Below are 14,257 nucleotides of genomic sequence, written 5' to 3'. Positions count from 1 at the left end.
TGCTATCAGTCAGTCTTCTGCTGCTGTGACCAAAACACCATGACAGAAGCAACTAATGAAGAGTTAGGGTTTTTTTGTTTTGTTTTGTTTTGTTTGTTTTGAGACAGGTTTTCTCTGTGTAGACCAGGCTGGCCTCTGAACTCAGAAATCTGCCTGCCTCTGCCAAGTGCGCCACCACCACCTGGCTAAGAGTTTTTTGTTTTTTTGTTTTTTTTTTTCCATTCTTTTTTTTTTATTCGATATAATTTATTTACATTTCAAATGATTTCCCCTTTTCTAGCCCCCCCCCCCTGGCTAAGAGTTTTAACTTGCGGGTCCAGTGGGGTAAGAGTCCGTCAGGGGGCAGGCATGGCAGCACATGTCATGCATGGCCGCGGAAGAACGGAGCCACGTGCCCACACCTGAAACAGTAGGCACAAAGCCGGAGAACAAACTGGAAGGGGTGGAGGCTTTTAAACCTCAAAGTCCACCCCTAGCAGCAGGGTTGTGACATGTTTGCAGAGGAGGGATCTGTGGGCAACCCTTCAGGTGGTCGTGGCAGGTAGGGGTGCAAGCCGCAAAGAAGTAAGCATACGCAAACAAGTGAGAATGAAAACTGTTCAGACTGAAGTCATCAACCTGGATCGTGACTGCAAGGAGTCTGATGTCAGGCAGTTCGTTGTCAGCAAGTTTGAAACACAGTAAGTACAATCTGGGAAAAAAAAAGTTTCCTGGTGTAATACAATCCCCACTGCACATGGAAGTGTAATTACATTAAATTCGGGTACATGTCATTTCTTCCAGGAGGATGGGTTCCAAAGATACCTGTGCTAGCTTGAGGGCCTAAGGAAGGGCCTGGCTGGGTCTTTATCATACAGATAATGTAGAGGCCATTTGGGCAGTTAGCCACCTCTGGTCCTGCTTGGCAGAGCTTGGGGGAGATGTAAGGGTCATCTAGACTGTTGTGGGACCTTGGGGGCCCTGGCGGGAAGGGTCATTTAGATCACTAGCCACCTCTGGACCTGGTTGTGGAATCTTGATATGGCCTGGCCCAAGGGATAACACAGATCGCCGGCCGGGCTATTAATCCCTTCCAATTTCCAGTTTAGAGTGGAAGAACAGGTTTGGGTGTTTTGTTTTGTTTTACATCTTTCCCATTGGAAAGACAATTCTATATGTTTCACCTTCCTAGTTTCTCTGGACATCTGTGAGCACAAGGGCCTTTGGGCTGTGCTCCTAATAGGGATAAAAGGTCTTAACACACACAAGTAAAAAAACAAAAACAGTTCCTGCCTGTGGGAAGGACTTGTTCAAATCCCTGAGGCTGGACCACAGCCTTTCAAGTCCAAATCTTCTGCCTTTCCACCACCCAAGTCTTGGAATCACAGAGTTTTCTCAGGGTTTTTTAAATTTTGTGTTTCTAGGTCATGAACCCAGGGTCTCACAATGCTAATCATAATGAAAGCACGGAGAGGTTGTGATCTGCATCCTCACCCGTCTTCCCCTTGTTCCCTCAAATGCACATGACCCTTAAGTTCCCCCTTGTTGCTGATCCTGTGTGCAGCACTGGAGAGAGCACCTGAAGTCCAGGCCCGGCCTCCGAGCACACCAGCACATGCGCATTACTATAATAATTAGACAATTATCCAAGACCAGTGGACTTCCCCTCATTCTTGGTAAGTCTATCATGAAGCTATTCCCACTTCAGCTATCTAGGATTTCAAATGTTGACAGAAGGACTCTTGGCAAAGGTAGCTTTCATTTATTGGGTGTTTAATATGCGGCAATTACTGCATTAAGCACATCCTCTAAATGAGTCCATTTAAATTTATGAGGTGCATATGATTTCCTCATTACACAGTCGAAGTCTGGGGCTCATCCAGGAAAAGTGAATTTTCCAGAGACACAAGGAAAAGTCTGCCCCAGTGTGTAAGGATATCAGGGTCCTTCCTGCTTCTGAAACCCGGCTGTATCCCCACACTACAACTTCCTCAATGAACAATATATCCTCGAGATATGTTGCTAATTACCTAAGTTCAAAGTTATTATCCAGATGTGCCTGTTAACAGACAAGCTTCGCGTGCAGTCAGTTGGCTAAGGCCGTCTGTCTTTAGGATCAGTCCCACACATCTTGAGAGCATCCTTTTTGCCACACTAGTTACTTCCCTGAGAACATGTAATTTTAAATCAAGGCACAGTTTTTGAGCCTTTCCCTCCCCCCAATATTGTAAAGAGCCCTTCTTTATTTCTCCTTTAAAAGAGTAGAGATGAGTCGGAATAGCTTGTATCAGAAAGTGAGACAGTGTTCAGGGCTGTTGGAGACAGGTAAAAACACAGGCATCAGTTCAAAGCAGATTCCACAAGTCAAACCTGAGATGATTCAAACATAAAACGTGGTGGTTTGAATAAGAATGGCCCCCAGAGGCTCACATCATCAGGGAGTGGCACCATTTCAAAGGATTACAAGGATTAGGAGGTGTGACCTGGTTGGAGGAACTACGTCACTGGGTGTGGCCTTTAAAGTTTCAAAAGCCCAAGCCAGGGCCCAGTGTCCTCTATTTCTCTCTCAGCTACTTCTCCAGCACCACACTTTTCTGCCACCATTTTCCCTGGCATGATAACGGCCTAAGATCTGAAACTGTAAGCAACTCCCAGATTGAATACTTTCTTTTATAAGAGTTGCTTTAATCAACTCTTATAAAATAAAGTTGCTTTGTTGTGTCTCTTCACTGCCCAAGAACAATGGCTAAGACAACCATGAATAATGACCACAGAGGTGGTTTGAATAGGAATGGCCTCTACAGGCTCATGTTTTTGAATGCTCCGTCATAAGGAAGTGGAGATACTTGACAGGGATTAGAGGTGTGGCCTTGTAGGAGGAAGTGTGTCACTAGGGATGGGCTTTGGGGTTGCACGTGCCCAAGCCACACCCAGTGTCTGTAGGCTTAGATTTATCAAAACCTACTTTTAAAAAGGGTTCACAAACACTTCAACACACATCCCTTTCTATCCCACCATCCAGAAGTAGGGGAGAAAAGTTGGTCAGTAACATAAAGGGATATGGACCTGTTTAGAAGTAGTTCCTTGGGGTGATTCCAGCAGGACACCAGCAGTCCAGTTCAGTAGTGTTAGGATACCAAACAGAAATCAGCAGCATTGGCAAGATCTGGCAGAAACTGCCAGTCCTCTGCCAGATGGGCACGACTCAGTGGGAGCAACCAGGACCAGCCAGGACTCCAGAAGTTTTCTGCCGTGCCTCTCAACAAAGTGAAGATCAGCGAAGACGAAGACTTGAGATCAACCAACAAAGCGTTGCAAGGCTAGCTGTGCAAGCACTCTGGCATTGCTGAGTCCTGTTTATACCTTCTCCAAACATCACGTGTCCTTCCACAGGTCTTACCACAGCAAAACGCCATGTGAGTCTGCATCAGCAAAACACCACGTGAATCTGTATCACCTGACATATCCAGAGACTTCCACTCTAAGTGTCTTTCTTTCTTGCCTGTGGATCCAGGTGTAGACCCCTCTGCTGCCTCGCCAGCATCATGTCTGCCTGTTTGCTAGCATGCATCCAGCCAAGCTGATGATGGACTGAATGCCTGAAACTGTAAACAAGCCTCAATTAAATGCTTTCTTTTGTAAGTGTTGCCATGGTCGTGTCTCTCAACTGCAATAGAACATTGACTAAGACAGACCACAAAAGATTTCTATAGGCTGAATAAAAAGGGATTCACAAGTTGATAGTGTTATTACTCTAATGGGAGAGTGGGAGAGGGAATTGAAACCCTGTCTGGCAGCTACCACAGTGATAACTGATTCAGGAAAGATGTATGGGATATAATGCCATGCTCTTGGGCATCATTACATGAGACGTTGTTTAGGGACAGAATAATCAGTCTCAAAGCATTTCTTCCTAAATGTTCTCATTAATTACAAAGATTAGGGGACACCCTTGCAATAGGGACGTCAAGTGGATGCTACTTTTAGCAACTGGTTTAGTTTAGATCCCCCATTAGAAGTTGACACCATGTGCTTTCTGACACATGTGAAAGATACCGTCTGCCTGAATGTGTCTCTGTCCTTCGTCATGGTCACTTGATGAGTTTGGAGTCATCTAGGAAACAAGCATCTAACCTACAAGGAGTGGCACACTGAGTGTGGGCAGCTGGGGGGCCTAGGCCAAATAAAAGAAGAGAAGAAGGAAGCAAAATGGGTGCAAGCATTCATCTGTTGCCTTGCTGTGGTTGCCAAAGAGCCAGTGAACTATTCTCCTGCCTCCAGGGCTTGCAGTCCATGATAGAAGCCATCCCTGAGGGCTTGGGATAGAACTTTTTTTGTTTTGTTTTTGTTTTTTTTTTCTTTACAGCAAAATCATAATTTTACATTGACTCTATAGAGGCGAGAATTGAGATCAGAAGGGAGACCCACCCCTTACAGAGGCAACACAGCAAACTGGAAAATCACTACAACCATACAACCGCAGCCTCCAGGGTCCTGGCCAAGGCTTTCCCTCCTTTGTCACACTAGTCATGAAGTGGGTGGAAGTCAAGCCAAGGAAACGGGTCTCAGGGATATGGCACAGCTCAATAAGAGCAGGCCAAGGTTGAGTTTTTGGGAGCTCTTCTGTAGGGAGAGTGGCGTCCTTCCACATCTGGGGTTGGGTGTACAGGGGGACGGCCCTCATGACCTAATTTTCTCCCAGGTCTTTGCAAAGCAGCCTGTCATTTAAGTCCTTGTTGGGGGAAACTGGCTGCTTTTTTTGATGTTTGTTTTGGGGAAAAACTTGATCAGAGGGTAATTGTTATGAGGAGGGATATGGAAATCCTACTTGAAAGGAGCAGCTGAAGGGAAGGGCTGAACTTTTTTACATGGCTTTCCTGCTAGAGTTGGGGCTGGGCCAGGGCACCTCTTCTCAGGTTGCCAGAAACAAGAAGGGGCAGCTGAGCCCTGAAGGAACCAGGTCACCTCGCCTTTGTTACCTGCTGATGTTCCTTAGCTTTAAGGGCCCCAAACTCAATTTTTTACCATTTTAGTGATCTAATCACATTATTGTTTGCTTACTATTTTTCTGTAGAAATTTATTCTCTTTAACATCATAACTTTTTATTAATGTTTATTTAGCCATTCCAATTTTTTCCAACTGGAAAAAACCCTCCATTTTTATGGAAATCAACATCAATCATTTCCATGAAAATGAGTCCAAAGAAAACCCAACAACCAAGCAAGGCGATTAAATTCTACCTGGATACTGTTGCCAGGCTCCATCTTTGTTGGAAAAAGGAGATTAGGCACGTTATGGATAAAGTCTGTTGGAAATAACCTGATGCTTTCCTTGATTTAATCAGAGACTCTGAAAGGCAGGTGAAAATGGGATTAGCACCTCACTGGGCGGTTCAGTTATTTAGGCTTTGTGTGGAATAGCTAAAATTAGCCAGGGGATTCCACCACTGAGTGCAGCAGAACTTCAGAAGGTGCTTTAGCCAGGTCCCACGCACGGTGACTCCAGGGTGGACATTAAGACCACTATCACATTTTTGAGCCAAACTTGAAACAAGCTTTAACTAAGTACTGGCCATGATGATAGACTCTGGCCAGGACCATTCTGAGGTTCCCAGAAAATGGCAAGGACTCAAATTTTGCAGAAGCTTATAAATGCAAATCTATAAGGCTACATATTTCCCACTAAGTCCAATCAGTAGCAAGAATACATTCTGACGTACTTCCTGCCTATACCCCCACCCCACCCCCCCACACACACCTATGTGTGATCAAGTACAGCCAGGGCAATTATGCCAACCAAACTTGTTTAGGGGAGTGGAAATATGGGCTTGTGTGAATGGTTGGGTTTGGGGTGGAAGACAGGAAAACTCACTTCAGAGACAGAAGCTTAAAAAAGAAGGCTTCATATCCTCTGAGTGCATGGAGGTGACCAGATCGGTATCAGAACCTCGTCCTGGAAGGCAGGTTGTACAACATTTTTATAGGATGGGAATTCAAGGTGAGGGGGAGCTGGGTGGGCCATGGTCGTGTTGACCAATCATATTTTGACACAAGGGGTTAGTTAAGCAAGGAAGTTAACATCAGTGACTGGGTCTTATCCAGGTCACCTGGTTTCAGAGTCTTTGATTCAGCTTTTGCAGTCAGGTCCCCTCCTGAGATGCTGGGGCCAGTCTGGTCCAGAATTTAGAATGATAAGGGAACAAAGGACTGGCAAGCTGAACGTGATCAATTAAGTCAAGACAGGCGATACATTTACTGTTTGTGTGCCTTAGGTCAGATAACAGGATAACAGCAACTCCTCTCCTTACATCCTTTACTGGTTAACAAACACGAAATACCTGAAGAAGCAGGATACGAGTTGGTTCTGAGGCCTGGGACCATGAACCCAGTCTTGGCCCTGACAGCAAGATGGAGGTTGTTCCTGAGATGGCTGGACTTGGGGAAACTTTCCTAACAGAAGAGCAACAGCCCCAGCATCCCAGGAAGTGGCTGTCCTTGGGCCAGGGGCTGACGGGTCGGAGAGATTTGGTTTTATTGACCTCTTAGGGACAGTAATTAAAATTTAGAACAAACTTTAGTTCTCACACTCTCCCATCCTGGCTGAAGGACTTCACTGAGCGAGCCTCTGGTTCCTGAAGCGATCTTGAGCGAGAGAGTACAATGCTTGACCCGCTGGGTTCTCTGAGGTGAGGATAATAAAGACCAATGATGGCATTATCAGAAAGATGGTGAAATCTGAATTAATCGGATGTACTTTGAGGAAAGGGACAGGAGTCCTGTCCTTGCTGTCATGAAGAGACATAGAGGGTGCCTCAGATAGAAGTCAACAGGGGAATTCATGACCAAGAAGCTCTTGTTCCCAGGGGTGGATCTGTGGAAAATGAAAGCCTTCCAGGGGATTCTCAGAAACAGCAAGGAAGTAAAACTGGGTTTAAGGGGATGTAACTCAGTGGTGGATGACTTCTGCCATTTTCCACAAGCCCGGCTAGATTCTCAGTAAGAAAGGGGAAAGTACAGTAGAACTGAGTGCCAATGCTAGTGTTTGTTGGTCATTCGGGATGGATGCTCAGGTAATACTGTAGATTTCCAAATATTACCAAGTCCGTGTGCTTCCACTCAAAGGGACCACTGAAAGAAAGGAAGGAAGGCATATGTGGTGGCATGAATGTGCTAGGCCCCTTGGGGGTGGGGCTGGCACTCTTAGGAGGTTCCACCTTGTTGGAAGAAGTGTGGCCTCATTGGAGGAAGTGTGTCACTGTGTAGGCGGGCTTTGAGGCCTCCTCGCGCTCAAGCTCCACCCTTTCTTCCATTTTGGAACTGTAATGTATATCCTGTGCCATTGTATGTTGGAAGTATGTGATCTGTTTTTTGATTTTATAGGGGATTACAGTTTAGAGATTGTGTGAATCTCAGAAGAGCCTTTAAACTTTGGACTTTTCAGCATTGTTGAGACTGCTATTGGACTAAATGCATTTTGCCTTATGTTATGGCTACAAGCCTGTGGGGGCCAGGGAGTAGAATGTGTGCTGATTTGAGCAAGTTTGACCCCCATAGACTCATGTGTTTGAATGCTTGTCCCATAGAGACTGGCAGTGTTAGGACCTGTGGCCTTGGAGTAGGCGTGGCCTTATTGGAGGAAGTGTGTAACTGTGGTGGCAGGCTTTGAAGTGTCCAGTGCTCAAGTTATGCCCAGTGTGGCACACAGTCTCCTGCTGCTGCCTGCAGGTGGAGATGTAGAACTGTCAGCTCCTTTCCAGCACCATGTCTGCCTGGATGCTGCCATGCTCCCCACCATGATGATAATGGACTAAGCCTCTGAAACTGTAAGCCAGCCCCAATTTGCCTTTATAAGGTTGCATTGTCTTTTCATATCAATAAAACCCTAAGGCACCCCTATGTTACTTTTGTAGTGTTTTTTATTACGGCACCAGGAAGAGAAACTAAGACACAAGGTTTGTGGTAGCTGATGTACAAGACTAAAGTCAGGAGGGGCAGCGTGTCTCCTGGTGCTCTTTGAAGAAAGATTAATTAGCAGTTACCATCTAAATCATCTAGGTACAGACCTTCCTTAGAATTCAGACCCCCAGGCAAAGGGGAGATAACAACTCCAGAAAAGGCAGCTCTCTCAGAGAAGCAGCCTGTGACATGAAAGGTAACCTCTAAACACCTGCTAACTGGATGGCCCTAGGAGATGACTGAAATAATTTCTATCTTAGTCAGGGCTGCTATTTCTGTGGTAAAATGGCTCCACCCAAGCAACTCGGAAAGGAAAGGGTTTATTTGGCTCAGACTTCCACATCTGTAGTCTCTTATGGAAGGAAGTTGGGATAGAAATTCAAACCTGAAGGCAGGAGCTGATACCGAGGCCATAGAAGCCGGCTTGCTTTTTTCATAGAACCCAGGACCAACAGCCCAGGGGTGGCACCTCCCACATTGGTCAGGGCCCTCGCACATCAATCACCGATAAGAAAATGCCCTACAACACAGTCTCATGGAAGCATTTTCTCAACTAGGGTTTCTTCCTCTCCGATGACTCTAGCTTGTGTCAAGTTGACAGAAAACTATTCAACACAAACACTGTCCTCTATTTTACATGTAAGGAGAAGGAGTCACCCAGTTATTAGGTGACGGCTGGAAATTGCATAGCAGACTTACGTGTTTCATGCCTCCGCCTTTTAATAGTTCAACTACTCTATATGTTCTTAGTCACAGGTAATCTCCAGGTCAAGGCAAGGGTGAGAGAGACACATAGAAGAAGGAGAAGGAAGAGGAGGGAGAGGGGAAGGAGGAAGAAAAGGAGATGGAGTTTTAAGAGTTGTCAGTTGGATGGACTGGGGTGTGCGGGAGGGGGACTTCAGCATTTCATTTGAAGTAACAATAATGCATTTGTATGTTATTCTAGTTTATTTTAAAAATGTAAAGGAATAACTGTTATAGACCAAATCATGCAACCTCACCCTAGATGAACTGAAGTTCTCACTCCTAGTACCTCAGACCGTAACTGTATTCTGAGGTAGGTTATGCTGTGGTTGCCATTCATATGTTTGTGATAAAACAGGTTGACAAGCAACAGTTTAAGAGAAAAAGGGTTTATCTGGGTTACACATCCAAATTACAGTCCAGCATTTTGGGGGAGAGTCAAACAATCACATGACATCCTCAGTGGAGAGAATATGGAATAAGAACGTCCCTGGGCTCTTCCTAGCTCTCTCCTCTCTTACCTCTTGTCTAGGGAATGATGTGGTCCACAGTGGGCTGCATAGTCTTCCTATATCAATTCCAGTCAATACAAGGCCCCCAGCTATATGCAGAAGCCACCTGATCTGTGTAATTCCTCACTGAAGCTCTCTTCCCAGAGGATTCTGGGTTGTGGCAAGGACAGAGGTAGAGTTCCAGAAAAGCCAGGGCTACACAGAGAGATTCTAGACTCAGTCTCAAACAAAACAAAATAGTAAGCATCAGAGTCTTTAAAGAGAAAAGTTGAAACAGCATCATAAGGGTGTGTCTTAATCTAAGGGTCTGAAACTGTAAACCTAATCTGACTGCAGGCAGGAAGTACATCAGGATGTGTGCTTGCTTCCACTGGGAGAAGGCGGCAGTGCACAGCCTTGTTGGGCTTACCTTTTTAACCATCTGACCAATGTAGCTGCTGGGCATTTTCAGAGAACCCTGGAATGGACCTGGCAAGAGTCCATCATCCTGGCCATTATTTAATTACAACTTGCTCCAAATTTGGCTCAAATTTACCCAGCAGGATTGACGGAACCTCAAAAAGCATGAACCAAAGTAATTATCTCAGGTATTTTGTTAGCGTGATGGATGTCTGACAAACGCACGCACGTAGCAAGCTAACAGGACAAGGTAAGTTTCCATTCTCCAGTAGCCCCCAGCCTAGTCAGAGAAGCAGGGTCTTCGAGTGAAGCATTGTAATTCCAAGAAAACTGGAATGAGAGGCCTGGCAGGAACCAGAGAGAAAGTGACTTTTAGAATTGGACCTTGAAAGTGAATAGCAAAGAAAATTAGAGTCTGGCAGGGTTGGGGGTGGAGCTAAATCCAGGAAGGGAGAGGGAGTGGGGGTGGAGCTACAGGAAAGGTAACCTCTAAATGGACCGTGCTGGGAAATGAGCAAAATAACCCATGGTCTCTGCTTTCCACAGAAAGAAAAGGAGAGGCAGCCAAAGCCAGCCGTGAGGCTCTGGTCTGCGTCAGAGGAAGACAGGAAAGTAAGCCTTGAGCGCAGGGTGGTGTGGAGGAGTCAGAAGCTGTGTCAGTCATCAGGATGTCTGATAGAAGCTTAAAGGAAAGACTTATGTCAGCTCACAGGTTTAAAGGGTTCACCCCTAAAACTGTTGCCTGACCCTGTGCACTTTGGTAGAACACGGCCTCCAATCAAAGCAACACAAATATGGAAGAATATTTGACAAGCATTTTTAAAGCCTCCCTCCTAGACATTTTGAAGTCCCGACCCCCTAATGTCTGTGGGTTTGAGTTTATTTGGAAACAGGATCCTTTGCAGATGCGATTAAGAAACAAAGTTCTGTGTGGTCATACAAGAGTAAGCTGGACAGTATGGCTACTGTCCTAATCAGCAGCTCAAAAGGAAGCAAGGAACAAGGTGACCCAGGGACACCGGAGGCAGGGACTGGAACTTGGCAGCTGCAAACTAAGAAACAGCTGAGACTGGTGGCCACCACTAGGAGCTGGGTGTCCTTGTGCCCTTCTCCCAGCCTTGAGTGGGCTGGGGGCAGACCTCGTTTTGCCACAGTAGCTCACCTAGGGGGGAGCATTCAGGCCTAGGTGAAGTCTATTGTTCTTCCAGATCTGCAGCTTCCTACAAAGAGCCAGCTACTCACTGTGCAGCTGAACTGGTTTTCCTGACCAGATCCTGGCATATTGGGGGATGGGCTCCTCCCCCTTTAAATTTAGAATTACCCATTAAACATTGGGCCTTGATCAGAACCTTTGTCTTGGCTTCACTCCTTTCTCGTCCATTCTTCCCATCTATCCCCAGCTCTCCTTTCATGTAACTCGACCAAGCTACGGACAGCTACATGTCCCAAGGAGCCTAGTCAGATGACGGTCAGCCCTGCTGACAATGATTTTGGACCTCCATCTTGCAGAGCAGGGGGAGAAGACATCTCTGTGGTTTTAGCCTGCCAGTCGTGGTACAGCAAGGAGGAGGAATCTACATTTCTTCTCAGTGCTGGCTGACTGAAGCCCAAGGGCACTCACCAGCCACACAACATTGCAGCTTCTTCCTGAGGTGCTGATGCTGTAGCAGGAAGACAAGATCAAGTCTTGTTTAGTGCCATAGCTATCAGAGAGGGAAATCAGAGTCACTGGGGACTTACCTCTGAACCGGCTGCTGGTGGAGGAGGCAGAGCCGGGCTCAGGCAGGAGCTGTGCAGGAACAGGAAGATGCAGGACAATCAACGGAAGCAATACAATGAAGGAATTGTCTTTGTGTCTTTTTCTGTTGCTGTGATAAAATACTCTGATAAAGCACCTTAGAGAAGAAAGGGTTTATTTTTTCACTCACAGTTCAAAGAACAAGTCATCAGGTGGAGGGAACCCAGGAGCTTGAAGCAGCTACTGCATCGGGTACATCTGCTGTCCGGAAGCAGAAGAGCAAATGCTTGCAACGAGCTCTCTCCATTTTATATGTCCTAAGATCCCCTAACGAGGGAAAGTTCCCACCCATAATTAAGATGGGTCTTCCCACATAAATGAACAATATCAAAATAATCCCCACAGGCCCATCTTCCAAATGGTTTTAGACCCCTTCAAGTTGGCCATCAATCCAAAGGAACAATGTTCACAACGGGTTAGAACGTCTTAGAGGGCTGGAGAGGTGGCTCAGTGGTTAAGAGCATTGACTGCTCTCCCAGAGGTCCTGAGTTCAATTCCCAGCAACCACATGGTGGCTCACAACCAACTGTAATGGGATCTGACTCCCTCTTCTGGTGTGTCTGAGGACAGCTACAGTGTACTCATTTAAACAGAATCCAGTCTTACTCTTCTTTGCTCTTAGAAACAGCTGTTCCTCGTTCCACCAGAGGAGGTAAATGACTGCTTGTTGTTACATCTTGTACATTGCCACAAACCTGCGGGCAACCTTCCCTTTACGGATGAGAACATGGTCAGAAAGCTCATGTGTAGCAGAAACTAACATTTACCCCTTGCCTGTGAGGTGCCAGGCCCTCCATGGAGCGACATGGTCATGCCCTCACTGAAAGCGCATGGAACTCTCTGGGGTGGGGACTATTTTAATCTTTAGTCTATGCCTTCCACCACAGCCGCGAAGAAACCAAGAGCCAGCAGGTCAAGTACTCGCCCAAGTGTGTAACTGCGGAAGCCGGATCATGAACGCCGCACTGTCTTCGCTCTAACAGAAAGTCTGAGCTTGCAGCAGAAAAGGGTTTTCTATCTTTACATCTCTTACACCCTCGTTTGTTCATGGGTGATGGACACAAGAGCCAGAATCCAGAGACTAAGCCATGGGCGCGCGCGCTCTCTCACTCTCCTCAAGCCTGGACCTCTGGGTCCTGACCCGTGAAATGTTAAGGCGGTACTGACCAAAGCAGAAGCCAGGTTCCTTTGTGTGCCGGGAGGTCTATAATTCTATGCCTCCCCAGGCTCGGGAAAAAGTCACTAATTATTCATCAGAAAGAGAGCTAACTTGCCAAGATTTTAGCAAACGGCAGAGCCAGGATTTGAATCCAAGTACACCTGACTCCGAAGCTTCTCGGCTTACTCCTAGGCTGGAGAATAAGAGGCGCTAGCTAACAAAGAGACTCAGGGAAACACAGCTGCCTAGTAAGGTGTGGGCCAGCGACACTGACCGGCCCAGAGGACACTGGCAGGGCAAGCGGGCTGCAGGCAGCCCGGGACGGACAACCTACGCCCTCTTGTGGAGAAGGCCTAAAATGCTCCGCTCCCCTGGGTTTTTCATTTTGACTTCTGAATTGGCTAGATGCGGGGAGTAGCCAGGGGAGGACGGTGTTTAACTCAGCTTTGGAAAACAGTGGCTTCAGCTACCATCTCCTACCTGCACCGAGACTGCTGGCCGCTCCGGGAAGCCCAGCTGCGCTGAGTCCAGTTATTGACTAAACAGAGATTTTGTTTTGTGTTTTGGTTTTACATCATATCTGTACCTAACAGCAGCAAAACACAGTGCACCTGCCTCAAGCGGCCTTTTGTCTGCAGTGTGGAAGAAGTGGAACATTAAAGTACGGGGAAACCCGGAACAAATAATGTCGGCAAGGAGAAATTCGGCTCCATTCATGTTCCTTTTCTCTTTCTCTTTTGTGGCCATCTCTGGAGTGGGGACAGATCTCTGGCAAGCCCAAGGCACACTGGTTCGCCTGTATCTGAGCCCTTGGTTTCTAGCTGGGAGTGCCATTTGGGTGGAGAAGTGGAGCCTCTAGGCGGCGGGAGCTGGCTGGAGGAAGAACACTGCTGACACTCGGGGCAGTGAGGCATATAGCTGGGCCAGCCTCCTCCCATCATGCCTTCCCCATGACGGGTTGGACATGCTAAAACTGAGCCAAGATAGAATTCTGCTTTCTGAAAGTTACTTCCTGGGGGCGTCGCAGCGACGAAAAAGGGTGCATGTGAGGGGAGTTTTTTTAATGCAATAATGCACTAAATGCATTTGAGTTCATTTGCCACAGTAGAAGCACACACTGTCCTCTGGCGGTTCTAACACAGCTAACTCAACTCTACTGAAGCATTGTCTGCACAGCCTCGGAGGAAGCTCTGTGGGCCTCTGCGGGCCTCTGCGGGCCTCTGTGGGCCTCTGCGGGCCTCTGCGGGCCTCCTCTGTGGGCCTCTGCGGGCCTCTGCGGGCCTCCTCAAGGGGTGCAGCTAGATCCCAAAGAGGAGAGCAGTGGGTGAAATGCAGGGGACCTTTACCTCTTGTTGTTCAATCAACAAGAGACTCCCCACTTCCCCACTCTAGCCCACGGGCAGGACTCTCAGGCCCCAGACATGAAGAAGCTTGCTTGAGCCTTGGAACTGATGAACTGCCTTTAGAACTCGAGGAAGCAGGGGATAAACCGTCCAAAAGCCGTTACCCAGTCTCGACGTGGAGGCTTTGTGTGGCTGCTGGGATTTCTGTTTTCTTATTAGCACAATGGAAACTCAATTTTTTTTTTTTGTTCTTTAATCTTTTTTTTTTTTTTTACAGTCCAGGCTTTATCCCCTCCCTTTCTGCCCTCTGACTGTTCCTCATCCACACTTCTTCCTCCCCCCATCTCCAAGAGGATGTCCCCACCCC

At 47.0% G+C, this 14,257-nt stretch overlaps 1 long non-coding RNA gene across 1 annotated transcript; it reads left to right on the top strand.

Moving 5' to 3' along the window:
• Window positions 1-286: 286 nt before the first annotated feature.
• Window positions 287-3,665, top strand: LOC127685289 (uncharacterized). Its single transcript, XR_007977814.1, has 3 exons — window positions 287-680; window positions 1,404-1,655; window positions 3,373-3,665. It is a non-coding gene; the product is annotated as an uncharacterized LOC127685289 (long non-coding RNA).
• The last annotated feature ends 10,592 nt before the right edge of the window (window positions 3,666-14,257 follow it).

This window comes from Apodemus sylvaticus, chromosome 5 (assembly GCF_947179515.1).
Source record: "Apodemus sylvaticus chromosome 5, mApoSyl1.1, whole genome shotgun sequence".
Lineage (NCBI taxonomy): Eukaryota > Metazoa > Chordata > Mammalia > Rodentia > Muridae > Apodemus > Apodemus sylvaticus.
The sequence above is the reverse complement of the archived record's forward strand: the minus strand, read 5'-3'. Positions and strand labels throughout refer to the sequence as shown.